Below are 14,601 nucleotides of genomic sequence, written 5' to 3'. Positions count from 1 at the left end.
CACACAAAGAACAGAAGATTCAGTCTGTTGCAGTTTTATGTTTTCAGGCTTTATTTTTATTTTGCGATTATTAATAAGTGATCGCCTGACTAGCTAAATCAATTAGATAATTAGCTAAACACCTGCGCTACTGACCTGTTAGTAAGTGTGCAGGCTGCCTTCTGTTTTTTTTTTTTAACAAACAGAATTCTGCAGCACATCTATATGTTAAGGTTGTCAAAGTCAAGCTATCATAGCTTTTTTTTTTTAAATTAAAATATATAATTGTTGTAAGTTGGAAGTCAATACACAGTCATCAGTTTTATGGAAGTACAAAGGATGTGCGTGCGTGCGTGTGTGTGTGTGTGTGTGTGTGCATGTGTGTAAGGATACTGTGAGGCGCAGAATGTCTGTCGGTGCACAAAGGCATGTTTTTACTGAAAGTGGTCGGGAACCCACTGTTCCTGACAACAACATTGGTCATTGGTCAACACTAATGTTGCCTTTCAACCAGAACTCAACGCGATGCTGATGTCGATCACTGTCAGACTTCTCTTACAGGTGCTGAAATTTCTGGCAATCGGAATCCACTTTCCGTCCTGCTCGACCTCCGGTGGAATGCTACGACTCTCCAAACGGATCCCTGGTGTGTTTTGCACTTTCAACACAACAAAAAGACAAACCAGAAACAAGTTTCACCGATTCCTCTTCAAATATGTCAGTCGCTCTTATGAGTCATGGAGTTTCGAAAGCCGTGTCAGATTGCCTAAAGCTGCATTTCAAAGCTAATCCCTCGTGAGCTAAATTTACAGACTGACCACTGGTGGGGGGGATTTAAGGACTTCTTATTTATTTTTAACCTTTCTCTCTTAGATTTGGAGTTTAAAGGACATACTTCTCTTTATACACCTAAAGCAAATCTATTTTTCACATTTCACGTCAAAGTCAACACAAAAAAATCTGTTAATGTCCACAAATCATTTTCTGAAATAAAACCACAAACGGCCATCTCCAAATGCTTCTATTTTATGTTTATCTACAGTAATTATCTACAGCAGTGATTCATTTTGCCTTGTTTGAGCCGAATGAATGACAGATTGTAAATCATTGTTTTGCCATGGCCACATGCAGTCACATTACATAAATTAAAACATGAATTCCAATGAAGCTCATCTGTCAGACTAAAAGCACCTTCTGAAAATAACATACTTTTCTATAAGTCCACATTTTTTATATTCTCTTATTGATCTACTGCAACATATTGCAACAATTATAAATGTCATATTTTTAATTAGCTGTACTTAAGGTTCGAAAATGTCACTGTGTGTAACTTATTCTATTTAACATGTTTTACCGAGTTTTCAAAATAAATGTTTCAATGATCGTGTAATTTTTTGAATGTGACTCTGTGGTGTTAGCTTGATTTAAGCAACACATTGTTATAGAAACATTAACTCTAGATAGACTAAAGGGGTGTTCACATTAGCAGTGTATTAACGTTTATTTAATAGTAGCAAAGTTAAACCCTCACAAGTAAAACAGGAACCATGTTTAGAAAAGTCAGACTTCCAGCTACTTCCATTCACTACCAATCTGATACACAACCTCTGCACAGCTCCATGATGTAAAGCAGACATTTTTAGTAACACTGTTGTCATGATTCGAGGTTTTGGTGAGGTGAGATGAGACGCAGGCAGGCCAGGATGAGGATGAAGATGAAGATGATTATTTTAATGATAAAGTCCACAGGGAAATAGGCTGATGACAAACACGACCGGTAACACACGACGAGGATCTGACCAGAGACAAAGACAACAGGTGGACTTAAATACACAGGGAGGGTAATCAAGGAATGAGACACACCTGGGAAGCAATCAACTGGGAAGACAGAACTGGGACACGACTAAACGCAGAAAACCTCAAAAATAACTACACAGAAAACACAGAACACAACAACTGTTGTTTGGAAAGCATTAGGACATCAATGCTGCTTACAATAAGAACAAAAATGACTTTCTGCTTGCTTCCTGACAGAATTATTCTGAATTACAGTTTTTGCCAAGTTTATCCCCTCACTATGTTGGTTCACTACAAGAAGGCTGGGCTTTTAAATATCTGGGTAAGATCCTGGTCTGTTAGGTCTCTAAGCGGCTACTCTTAGAAAACACTAGCACAACTTTCTCATGCCCTGGATAAATGATCACTTGTTCTTCGCTGCCTCATGCTTGCTCGCTTTCTTTAAAGTGGCAGTATTATGTATTTTCAAGTCACAGATTGCCATTTTATAGCATAATCAAGTAACTTYAGTTCTTATTAAAATGTCACATATAGCAAATATGACTTAAAAAGTGACTTTGTGATTTAACACTTTGAAATTGGGCCTCTGTCTYTTTAAGAAACTCCYGTTCTTTCTGAAACTCCGCTTTCAGGAAGTCATCTAAACATGGGTCTTGTATTAATCCTTTAACAACATTTTTTTWAAACCAGGATTTCACTGAGAAGTAGCTCCTATAAAGATGCCCAGTTCCACCAGATGTTTGCTAATTGTTGCTGGGTTGTCTGATGGGGCTGAGTGGAGGACACAGTTGTAAGGTCGATTTGGAAACTGCAACTCAGARAAGGAGCTTTGTCCATGGAGGCGGGGCTAGGTCCACCTGGGCGTTTTGTGCAGCTGAATGGTTGCCATGGGAGATTAAAGRGAATAAGTTATATATAAATTATAACTTGATGCTCAAAGAAATAAATTKTACCTTTTAACATGTTCTCATATTTCTTGATTTTGGACATGAAAATAAACACTAATAATAAACAAAAAAATAAACACAGCACTAAAAAGTAAACACAGCTTTAGTGTTTAGTGCCAAAGACCTGCTGATGCTTTTTTTTTCAGAGCCAGTAGAGGTAACCGCCATGTTTAAGTCTACAGAAAGATCTAACTTWAAACCCAGACCAAGTCTGCTTGACAGAGTATTAAGATTTGGATTTGGCTTTTCTAGGAACATCTGGGCTAAAGTAAAAAAAAAAAGATTAAAATTATTGCCTCAGCTAAACAGTCCAGGCTATTATTTCTCTGTCAGAATATGTGCAACATAGTTTTTCCCTTGGGCAAATTGGTATTTTCCACTTGACRATTCCTAAACTTGTAGCTCTCCACCAAAAAAGGAAAAACACATGCACGACATTTGTTTATTTCTCTTGCTGCTTTCTGCATTGTTTTTCGGAAAAACGAAAGGAAAAAAAACGCAGAGAGGAATGTTTGGGCTGCCTTTCTGAAAAAAAAAATCATCTTGAGGAAATGCTCTTTCAGAGCAAAGAGAGAGAGAGAGAGGGAAAAAAATTCTTCTGTCACATTCCAGAGCAGCCGAGTTAATGAGAGCCTCACACTTCCTGCACATCATTCTCTGAAGTAATAAAAACGCTGGATGAAATGTGGAACTATAAATAGTCTCAAAGTAACTAATAATATCACACGCTGGCTGCCTGCCAGTGTTGAGCTCATGCTGTGTTCTACTGACCCTTCGGTGTGGAAATCCACCGCAGCTTCATCCCGAGCGGCATCCAAAGAAAACTACTCTTGTCTCTGTTCGTCTCTGTTCTTTTTTTTTTTTTTTTAACAATGAAATCAGTTCATGCAGAAACACTGAAAAGTAAATTTTAAAATCTAACCAGTTTGTACCTTCAGAGCCCTGTTTRGGTAACATAAAATTCTGGAGCTCATGATCAACATGCAGAACATACAACTAAAAATCTGGACGGCGTCCAAGCACAGAGTGATGAGCTATTTTCCAGAGACGTAGTGCTGTGTTCCTCTGACATTATTCTTCTGGATTAAAACCAGTAGCTCACATGTTACTTAAAGCTGCACTATGTTACTTTTATAAAAATGTTATTTGAGATATTTTTCAAAACTGTCACCATGTCGTGAAAGTAAGGTATGACACAAATAATCTATGAWTTTTTTTTTAGCTTTTTTGCAGCACTAACTAGAAACAACCAATCAKAGCYAGGRGGCGGGACTTAGCACTGTAAATCATCCTCCGTATGGTGATGCTCATCCCCCYTTTGCTCTGTGCTAYGCTGCAGCTAGCATAGCATGTAGTGAATGCTAAGGCTAGTTAGCATAGCTACCAATGACGGTRGATAAACTGTTTTCTTGTAACAGTAAGTTATTTCTGYGCCGGGTAAGTGCTACACATTTAGCAGCGAGTACATGAGGTTTAATGACAGCATCARATCCCACCCTCTGTCTCTGATTGGTAGTTTTTGTGGCGCATTTCTTTGGACAGCAGTAATAGTCCAGGGAGGACGTGGAGGAGAGTGATTTTTTTTCCACAGATCTGTTTTGTATCATACTGTCATAACAAAGTGACAGTTTTAAGAAATAAGTWAAAAAATTATGTTTTAAAAATTACATAYTGYAGCTTTAAGCTGTTTTCTTGTTGATGCRCTCTAGAGCAAATGTCTGCTTTGATTTTAGCGCTGTAGTCAGAAAACACTGCATGTAAGATAAATTCAGATTTATGCACAGTGGGCAAACATCTCTCCTGTTCTTAGAAATATTTAAGATCTAGAGCAGTCCGACCTGCAGAACATGTGCATCYCAAGAAAGTGTAATGACACCACTATGGTTGCCATTCATCGTGACAAGCTTAATTAATAATTGCATGTACTTCATAATTTTCACTGAAAATGTGGCTACTGAAAATGACAAATTAAATAAATAAAAAAATGATGTTGTTTTATTGATTTTTGAAGTAGTATTTATGTGGTGGTAGTTGCAATTTTCCACCCGTGCTGGGCCCATGAACACACCTCGGCTCCCCTCCGCCTGCCACCCGCCTTCCGTCTTTCCGTTTGCAGCGTTGCCTGGCTCATTAGTGTGGTAGGCACCAGGTGTGCACGCCAACGATTTCATTCTCCAGGGCGTTGGCTGTTTGCTCGGTTGCACATGGCTGGTAGAGCATCCTAACTGGGTCAGCGTTGATGTTGTGCTCCTCAGGATGCTACAAGTAAGCCTTGGGACCCAAAAGATGGCGTTGGCGTTTTTGGTTATGGTGGCCCACCGTGATTATTTTATAAGATATGCGAAGGTACAACCTACCACAAGATATATTGGGTTGTTTCAGAAGTTAAAATGAAGCATAGAATAGTGTGTTTAAGCCATGTTGAAGTGAAAATGAATGTCAGAGAAACTGCTGGAGATGTTTTATGGGCTATGCTCTTCATAATAAAATATAATTATATGACCACAGACACGTTGCAGCGTGACGTCACGAGCACCCGACTTCCTGCTAGAGGGCAAAAAACCTGCTGGCCAATGATGACTAGCATTGGTTGTAGCGGTTGTCAACACAATGCGATAAATCTTAAATGTATGTCCATCCATCCATTTTCTTACACCCTTGTCCCTTGGTGGGGTCGGGAGGGGTGCCTATCTCCAGCTAACATTCCGGGCGAGAGGCGGGGTACACCCTGGACAGGTTGCCAGTCTGTCGCAGGGCAACACAGAGACACACAGGACAAACAACCATGCACACACACTCACATCTAGGGACGATTTGGAGAGGCCAATTAACCTGACAGTCATGTTTTTGGACTGTGGGAAGAAACCGGAGTACCCGGAGAAAACCCACGCACGCACAGGGAGAACATGCAAGCTCCATGCAGAAAGACCGGGGCCGGGAATTGAACCCAGAACCTTCTTGCTGCAAGGCAACAGCTCTACCAACTGCGCCACTCTTAAATGTATGTATGATATTTAAAAGAAAAAGAGACACAATGATTTACTACTAATTGTCAACATGACAACAATTAGATAACAAGGTCAGGAAAAAAGTTTTAATAAAAAAAATAGCGAGGAAGAAGGAAGTAGGTCAGTTATGCTAGCTTGACTTTGACAACCGTAACACTTAGATTTGCTGTTGAGCTTGATGTATTTCGGTTCAATAAAAACAAAAAAGGTGACTCGCACACTAACTCGGATCATCAGTAGAACAGGTGCTTAAATTAGCTAATCAACCACTGCTGTAGATTAGCTAATAGCAATAGTAGCAGAACTATAGCAACTTTTAGTAATAAACATCAAACCTGAAAACTTAAAGCTGTAATGGATTGAATGTTTTCTTTGTGTGGGAAAGGTTTGCGTGTTTTTTGGTGTTGAGTCGTGATGCATTAGCGGCGTTATCAGTTGCTATGGCAACGTCTGTGCATAGCGTAGCCGACACGGGCAGAGAAAAATGAAGAATAGGAGTGGTTTTGAGTTTTTTGGCGTTATTTTACCTGTTATGTGGTGCTCCGCGATAAATTAATACCTACATCTCCAGGCTTCATTTTGTCAACAAAATGATTCTATATGTAGAAGAGCATTATTTGAAAACAAATGCTATAAAAGCAATTMTCTCTCTCACACACATTTTGTGCACAAAACTATTTTTGTACACCAACCACTCCTGACTCCATGACCTGTGTGTATTTTAAGGGATATGAATACTTTTGCAAGGCACTGTACCACATTTACAATTTTGTTAGCTAGTGTTGCTTAGCTTGCAATGATTAATGTGAAGATTTTTACTATCTTCTTTAATAAAACCTCTAACCATTCAATTTTTAGGAATTTGATCCAGTCAGTGTCAGAACTTCCCCTTGGTGTAAAAGTCAAATTCCTAAGAAACTTGGAAGTCACTAGTCGCACCGTCAAACTGTCACCATCATGCTTTAACTCATAAACCTTTTTTAAGCTATTACTGGTGACACCGAGCTCCATGACTTTACAGATGTTTTGGGTTTGCGATAAGGTCACGATGACACGGCTTTCCTTGATTCTGAGAGCTATAACTTTTCCTCCAGCCGTCAGTTGCCATCATTTACAGCTTCCTCTGCCTATCTCTGTCTACATGTGAGCATTTCCACAGCAGTAAACTACCTATAGAAATTAAAATTCATAATTAGAGAAATATCTTCACCAACATGTCCTCAACAGTGCAATCAATTTAACAAGAAACTGCTGGATCACCCGCATCTTTTTGTGAACAAAAAAGCTATTAAATGTGCCAACATAATCATGATTTATTTTTTTTATGTCTTGAAAACTTTTGGGTATGAAAAAAAAATCAGTCAACAACATGACTGAGGATTAATTTTATGAATTTACAGAGCACCACCAGCGGACCAACTCAAAAGTCAGGTCTTTTATTTCTATGTAAACATGTTTGGAGCGTGCAGCTATGGTTGAGTTACGAGRAGTCAAAGATAAGAGAAGCCCACCCTGCAGGGACAAATAACTCGCCATGCTTTGGTCTTGTTGTGAAGATGGAACATGTGTTGCTCTAAATATCTTAGAGCAACAAACACATGTTTAGGACACTAAATAACCTTCAGCAAACATTTGTTGCAGGCAAAATAAGCAAAATCTGGTCTGCCAAAAAACCTTGGTGTCGGTTCAGTAGAGGTGAACTCTGGCACGGTTTGAGTGCATATGTGAACGGTAAGTGGACCAGAGATCACACCAAAAGCAGCAAGCGGACTACAGCGCAAGGCATTCTGGGTAAATACAACTAAAACAAGCGTACMAGTCCAGTGTTAGTGGGAGAAATGCTAGCAGCCTAAGACAAAAGAGAACTGATATATTCCACGAAGAAGAAAGTTGCTTTCAGTGTCTTCTTTAGTGGTTTTGTTTGCTTCAGTGGTTCTTGGTGCAGCACCACCACAGGTGAGGAGAGAAACTGATTTTTTAAAGGGTTTGGATTGTTTGATGCAGTACAGTGTGAAAACTTACTGCAGCAGCTGGAAATGTCAGACTATCCTTAATCTTTGTCAAACACGGTTTTTTCTTTGCATGTTGACTTTTCAGTGATCCTAAACACTAGCCTTGCTTCGAAACATTTTAGCTTTAGGTCTTTGTGAACCCACAATGGCTTAAGTAATCTGATTTTGGACTGAAATTTTGAGTTTTTTCTCTTAAGTTTTTGGCAGAAAACGGACTGACAGAGATTCTGGTGTTAGCTTGAGCAAGACTGATACCAGCAATTACCGAGGCATCCATCCATCCATTTTCTTTACACCCTTGTCCCTTAGTGGGGTCAGGAGGTTTGCTGGTGCCTATCTCCAGCTAACGTTCCAGGCGAGAGGCGGGTTACACCCTGGACAGGTCGCCAGTCTGTCGCAGGGCAACACACACAGACAGACAATTTGGAGAGGCCGATTAACCTGACAGTCATGTTTTTTTTTTTGGWCTGTGGGAGGAAGCTGGAGAACCCGGAGAAGACCCACGCATGCACAGGGAGAACATGCAAACTCCATGCAGAAAGACCCGAGCCGGGAATCAAACCCAGAACCTTCTTGCTGCAAGGCAACAGCTCTACCAACCGCGCCACTGTGCAGCCATTACYGAGGCAGCTTTTTGTTAATATTTAGTTAGTCTCAATAGTGTCAACTAACTGGTCTTGATGCCCAGATCAGATGTACATTTTTAGTAGCTAGRATGCTACAGCTCACAGYAAACTGTGGACATTTTGGACTGATCAAAATAAAATWATATAAAAAAAAGAGTAAAAATAAAAAAGYGGGTTAATGATAATCAAGGCCATCATAGCAAAATTGTTTTCCTGTTATTGTGCACCTCTGGTTACATTTAATATTATGATCTGTGTGACTCATCACCATCAAGTTGATTTGTACCATCATTATTTATATTCGCTGGCCTTAATTTTGCCGGCGCCCCAGGGACTCACACCCTCCCAAACCCGGCTCTGGTYGAATTCTAATCCCATGTTGTGATTTTCTTTTTTTCACTGGTATTTTTCAAAAACCTTCACACTGATTTGGATGTCGTGCTGACTAAGTGATTTCTTCTGGTCCTTCTGGCACTCGTCATCTGTTTTGATCAGTTCCCATGTCAACGGGACAACTGCTTGCATACGAGAGCAGCTGACTGAGCTGCATGCAAAAAAATTCCATCTTACTCCAGAGTTCTTACGTAATGCCTTTAAGTGCCACTAAGAAGGAGGTAAGGCTGATTTTGGAACGGTGAGAGTTTAGATCGGATGAGCCCTAGGAATTCAACACTCTCCCTTTTCCTAAAATTACAATGACAGTTAAAACGAAGCACACCAACTTTTACTTTAAGGGTTTTACATTTTACATCATGAATAGTGCAGCTTATGACAGAACCGGAATTATTGTTTTGGGTGAAAAAAACTCTCCTACAAAGAGACTGTTGCCTGGTTCACATTGCAAAATTTTAAAATTATCAACCAATTTGTAGRTGTGTGAGAGACGACACACACGATAAAAAGTCTTAGGTATAATGGGTTTGGTTGTAGAGTGCGTGGTGTGGAGCCACATGGCAGGAGCAACATACACCATACACAAACTCATTCACTGTCACTCAGATTTCAAAATTTCTCATGACCCAACGTGAGTTCAGAGTAAGTAAACATGGCCGGCTGGGAAGAAGCAATGGCAATAGTATAGTGTGCGGGCTATATTTACCAAAGAAAAACGGTACAAAGACTTCTCTAACATCCACCGGACTTTCTGGTGAGCTGTGGCAGCTGCTTTGTCTTCTGTGTATTTTGGATTCCACCTCTGTGTTTCTGTCACCTTGTTTTCTGATGGACAATCAATGGTTGGGATTAGCGTGGCATTCTGTGGGTTTTAAACCATAACTGCTAGAAACAATCTTAAATTAAAGCTGCTTTAATCAGATTTTACTGTTTTATTTACTATTGCTTTGGGTGGAGGCAGTGATGAACATACTTTAGCTGATGTGCTAATAGCAGAGATAATTTTTTTTTGTTCAGTGTTTTAGCTAACTTTGAAAAYGGTTAGCACAAGTAGCTTCCCTTAAATTAATTTAGCTAATTTACTTGACGGTTTTTTATAAACTTTAGTAGCTGAAGTTGAACATTTGTGTTGAAGTTTTTATCGACTGTTCTTCAAATAGTCAGACGTTTTATAGTCTTACTCTGTTCCAAAGAATCTCTTCTTGAAATACAACCAGACAGGTAGGTGTGCAATTTGTCCCTTATGAGGGTGATACACACAGTTGTATCACTGACACRGTAGATATGAACATCATTGGGTTTAACACTTTAGCATTAGCTTCTGCTAAATACCTTGTTGGTGTAGCGATTTAGCTATAGTGGAACTAATGTCTATGACTAGTGCTTTAGGGTTAGCACAACAAACTTTTGAGATAGCAGCCATCACTCTCTGATACCTGGAATAAAACTTTAGAAACTGCTAATGGACTTTAGCTGCTAATGGACTTTAGCTGCTAATGGAGAGATCTGGTTTGTTTGAATTGATTAGCTTATGTTGGGGAACGCCTGCTTAGCTTAAAGCTTGTGTTCCTAATTTTTGCAGTGCGTGTAGTTTCCATAACGACAATGAGCTAATTTATACATAATGGAGTCTGTGTGGAAATTTAAAATCACACCTGACTGGGTCAGAGTGAAGCTAAGCCATTTGAAACACTCATTTACACTCTGAATTTATCAGACACACGCAGAAACAGTCCCTATGTAACAACCGAGAGAAAAAAAAGTTCTTTATGTTTTAATCACAACCAAAAGCTTCTGTCAGGACAGAATCTTATCAAGGTTTTACCAGCAKACTGTGGTGCAGTGAAAGCTGAAGAATATATACCTATTAAAATTTGATAATGAAAACCTGACTATGTAGACCAACTTTTTTCCTTTCCATATAGCCCACACTAAAATCCAGTGCAGCCACTTGCCTTCAGAAACCATCTAGTTATAACTAGGTGGTTTACTATAGTAACTCTATATACAGTAAATCCCCCTGCTAATGATTGTTTTAGATGACTAAAACCAAGAAACACAGACAGAGGAAGGATARAATTATGGAGAAGTTTAAAGCAGGTATAAATTTAAAAACAACACACCAAGCTTTGGACTTTCCACCATATACAATCTGTCATCCATGTTTTTATTCTAATTCCGTAGCATGTTGAGATTTACATGTAAAAATGTGTTATAGATAAAATTCCATTATCACTAAACAAACGGCTTGGCGAAACATAGCTGAAGAAGTTACAACACACTTGGAAAGAAGAGCATTGATCAAAGAACCAGCCCATGATAACTCTGGGGGAGTTGCAAGTAAAGATCAGGTGGAAGAATCTGTTGACAAATGTGGCCTTTATGGAAGACTGGCAAGAAGAACAGCGTTGTTAAAAAGAGCCATATCAGGCCCAGTCAACGAACAGTTCAGTTTGTCAATCGATTGATTGACTGAACTGTACRTAATCCATGGTGGCACCATCATTCTATAGGGATACTTTAGTTTCCCTCGATTAGAAGTGACAGAAAAAAGAAAGGAGACTCAAGACTCAGGTTAATGTTCACCTCAGAACAGAAAAGCAAATCACAACCTTCACTTGACAGCTATGTGCAAATGCAATTGTGCTATCATAGGAAATGCCTATGAAATATAATGAAATGTGTGGATGTAAAGCAACACGATGCGAGAGTTTGAGGGACATAAATACTTCATAATCACCATAAATYAGGAGTCCASCAATAACCTTGATTTTCTTAATTTTGGGAGATCGGTAATCGACTGATTGTTCTCCTTTTGAGATGTCAAGATATAAAGAYAAACAAAATATATTATTACTTACACRTGAAGCCGATCTTGGGAAAGATCTAAAAATCTTCTACTATTCTCTTTTGCTCTACTGTAAGAGAGGTTTGACTGCTCCCCACAAGGTTACATCTGCAGGTTTGCAGTTAATCTTTCTCTACTCAGCTTCAAGTGTCAGTTTGTAAATATGAGTTTGAACATCCGAGAAAGCTGAACTCTGCTTTTTAGGAGAGGATGAAGCCTGGTGTGTGTGTCTCGGAATCGGCAGGTCAAGCTTCTTAAAGATCGGTAAGATGGGCCAGAAAACCACAGTTGGTGCAGCCTGGCTGTGAATGTCAAAGGCCAAAGTGTGAAAGGCATGCTATTCTGGTAACATGTCAGAGCAGGACAAAAAGAGCAATAACTTTGATGAAGTTATGATTCCCACAAACTATCATGCCATTTGTGGGTCCGCCTGCAGCAGTCGGTCTCTGCATGTTTCTGGTCTGAGTGTCTTCGTGAGGGGTGGACGGGGTTGACATGAACTGTCAAGCAGTCCCTCCCACTGGGTCTGGCATTCAGGTACAGCTCCCTCCCTCCTCTTATAAAGCCCCTCATGTCAGCAATGTAATCTTCAGACTTCAACCCATGGCAAAGCCTTTACAGCATTGAAGAAAAAAAACAAAACAACTTCACTCATAATAGACTTCGATTCCTCTATATCACGTCCTAAGAAAGACTCTGTGGTGAGTAACACTTTGTGGATTTTAAATTGCCGTTCTAAATATTAAGAACATTAAATCTAGAAGCTGTAAAGAGTCATAACTTGTTAATCTTGAGCAAGCTAAATGCAGTTTCTACATGTTCTGATTGACAGCTTCGAAATGAGATTGTCTCTCCACACTGTGATGTGCTGCTGTGTTTTCACCACTGTGGTCCCACTAATCAGAGGGGACCCTGTGGAGCCCCACGGCGCCCTGAAGAAAAGGTGAGCTGCCTCACAAACAAGCAGCAGAGGACATTTTGTTCACGAGATGGTCGCTCATATATTAGGAAATAACTAAAGCTGAATAATTGGATTTAAAGGCTTGATTTTTTTGGGGGGGAAAAAGAACCTTTCAATATCTACTAAAATTATTGTGGTATTGGCGATAGATATGTTAATTTGACTGGTAAATGATGTTGTTCCCTCCTGTTTCTGTAAATGTTTGCTGCAGGTTCAGAGAATGGCTGCAGAGCCACATGAGCAGGGACCCCCACACCCAGCTGAGTGCAGCTGCAGAGCGGACCTCTGTGGGACCAGAGCAGAACCAGGATGGAGAAGCATCTTTACAATCAGCAAGGTAAATAAGAAGAGATGCTGCTCCGACACCCCACTGACAGCACTGGTACTTCRGATTACTGTCTGGGAAGAAAAGCAAATGACAATTATGAGCCTTAAATCCATAATAATACTGYTGGGTTTTTGATCTTCATTTGGATGCCTTAGACACAACAATGCTGTTGCCTTCGGAAATATATGAATGATTTTGAGTTTATGATTTAATTCCTTAAGTTCCCATTTTAGAAGTTAAAAGTATTTTTTAATCCCCCACAAAGTTGATATCCTTACCAGGCCCAGGCCCGTTTTGTAAATATGCAAGTTGACATACAGGAATATTTAATCTTTTTATTTCTTCTCCCCTCAACTCGTACTCTCCAATTGGAAGTTGGGAAGGTTGGGTTCCAGAAAAGTCAAAATTTTATTCATTTATATAAAAGTTATTTCTATGCAAATGGTAAATTTACAATTGATGAAAAAAGAAATGTCTTGACCAAGCACAAACCAATAAAATATAAAGATTTTAAAGACTTAACACTTGTGAGTAAAAAAAATTGTAGTTGCCATGATGATGTATTTTATAGTTTTGATATAGTTTAAAAATTTTATCTCCCCAAAAATACATAATATATCCAAATTTGATCGAAACAGTCCAAGTTGTGTAAAAATGAAATCCAAAAATTACATGACATTAACCTGTGAATCCGTTATTTCAGCTTTGGAGGGAACATCAGATCCAAAAGATCCCCTGGCTGCTTGTTGGCAACCTGTTCAATTCACGTCACATTAGAAGCCGTGTACAACAGCAACATTCCCAAGCCCTGCTCTCCTCAAGGTAAGACCGGCCCTGGTGGCTTTGGACGCCGACGCCGCCGGCGCTCCACTGTGGGCGACCCTCAGCTGACCCTCCTGACCGAGAGACCAGCAACGAGCAGTGAAAAACCATGCTCCAGGGAGAAAAACACACCTGTAGAGGCAAAGAACAATTAGCGTTGGACCTTGTTTTTGATTGATTGCATAAAGACTTTTCCACAGACTTAGATCTTAATTTTAATTACCCGTGGAGTCCATCAGGGGGAGCTCTAGCCTCCCTTTTGGCTGGAAACGATACATGCAGGCTTTTTTAGCTGTTGGTGTCTGAACAGTGTGATTTATTGATGTGCTGGAGTCAGAACCTGTGGGACCTGATAAGAATGTGGCTCTTCTTCAGCCTTTAAAGTGAACCAGCCATGAACTGGGGAGGAACCAGCGAAGCAACTGGAGCTCTGGAAGCTCACATCAATGAAGTGAAATGAAGGAAAGGAACTGCTCATTATGTGCAATTTACACATCTTGTACCAAACCTTTATTTGCTATTTAGTACTATTTAACTGTCAACATGTATATATGAATATAAATTTTATATTTAAACAATATAATTTTATACATATTAAAAATATGTATTTTTTTTTTTTATTTCAACTTGAATGATATTTTTGCTGTATGTAACCTGAGTGAATAACTGTAAGCAGAAAAAAAAATGTGATAACATTACTGCGCTGTATTAAAGCTTAGCTGTTCCAGATTTGTGTTACAGGTTGAAGAGTTCTAAAGAACTAAGTAGGTGTTGTGCTGCCATCTAGTTTTGAATTACATTTCTGAATAAAGGCTTGTCTTTCACTTTGGGAAATGCTTCATGTTAATCCTTGAACATCTTAATATTATGTGATTTGCGT

At 39.4% G+C, this 14,601-nt stretch overlaps 1 long non-coding RNA gene across 1 annotated transcript; it reads right to left on the bottom strand.

The window, feature by feature from the left end:
- Positions 1–4,696: 4,696 nt before the first annotated feature.
- On the bottom strand, positions 4,697–6,302 carry LOC108166359 (uncharacterized). Its single transcript, XR_001776679.1, has 2 exons — positions 6,259–6,302; positions 4,697–5,076 (listed from the first exon to the last, which is right to left on the bottom strand). It is a non-coding gene; the product is annotated as an uncharacterized LOC108166359 (long non-coding RNA).
- Between the last annotated feature and the right edge of the window lie 8,299 nt (positions 6,303–14,601).

Source organism: Poecilia reticulata, linkage group LG6 (genome assembly GCF_000633615.1).
Source record: "Poecilia reticulata strain Guanapo linkage group LG6, Guppy_female_1.0+MT, whole genome shotgun sequence".
In the NCBI taxonomy this organism is placed as follows: domain Eukaryota; kingdom Metazoa; phylum Chordata; class Actinopteri; order Cyprinodontiformes; family Poeciliidae; genus Poecilia; species Poecilia reticulata.
Note: the sequence above shows the minus strand (reverse complement) of the source record. Positions and strands in the feature narration are given on the sequence as shown.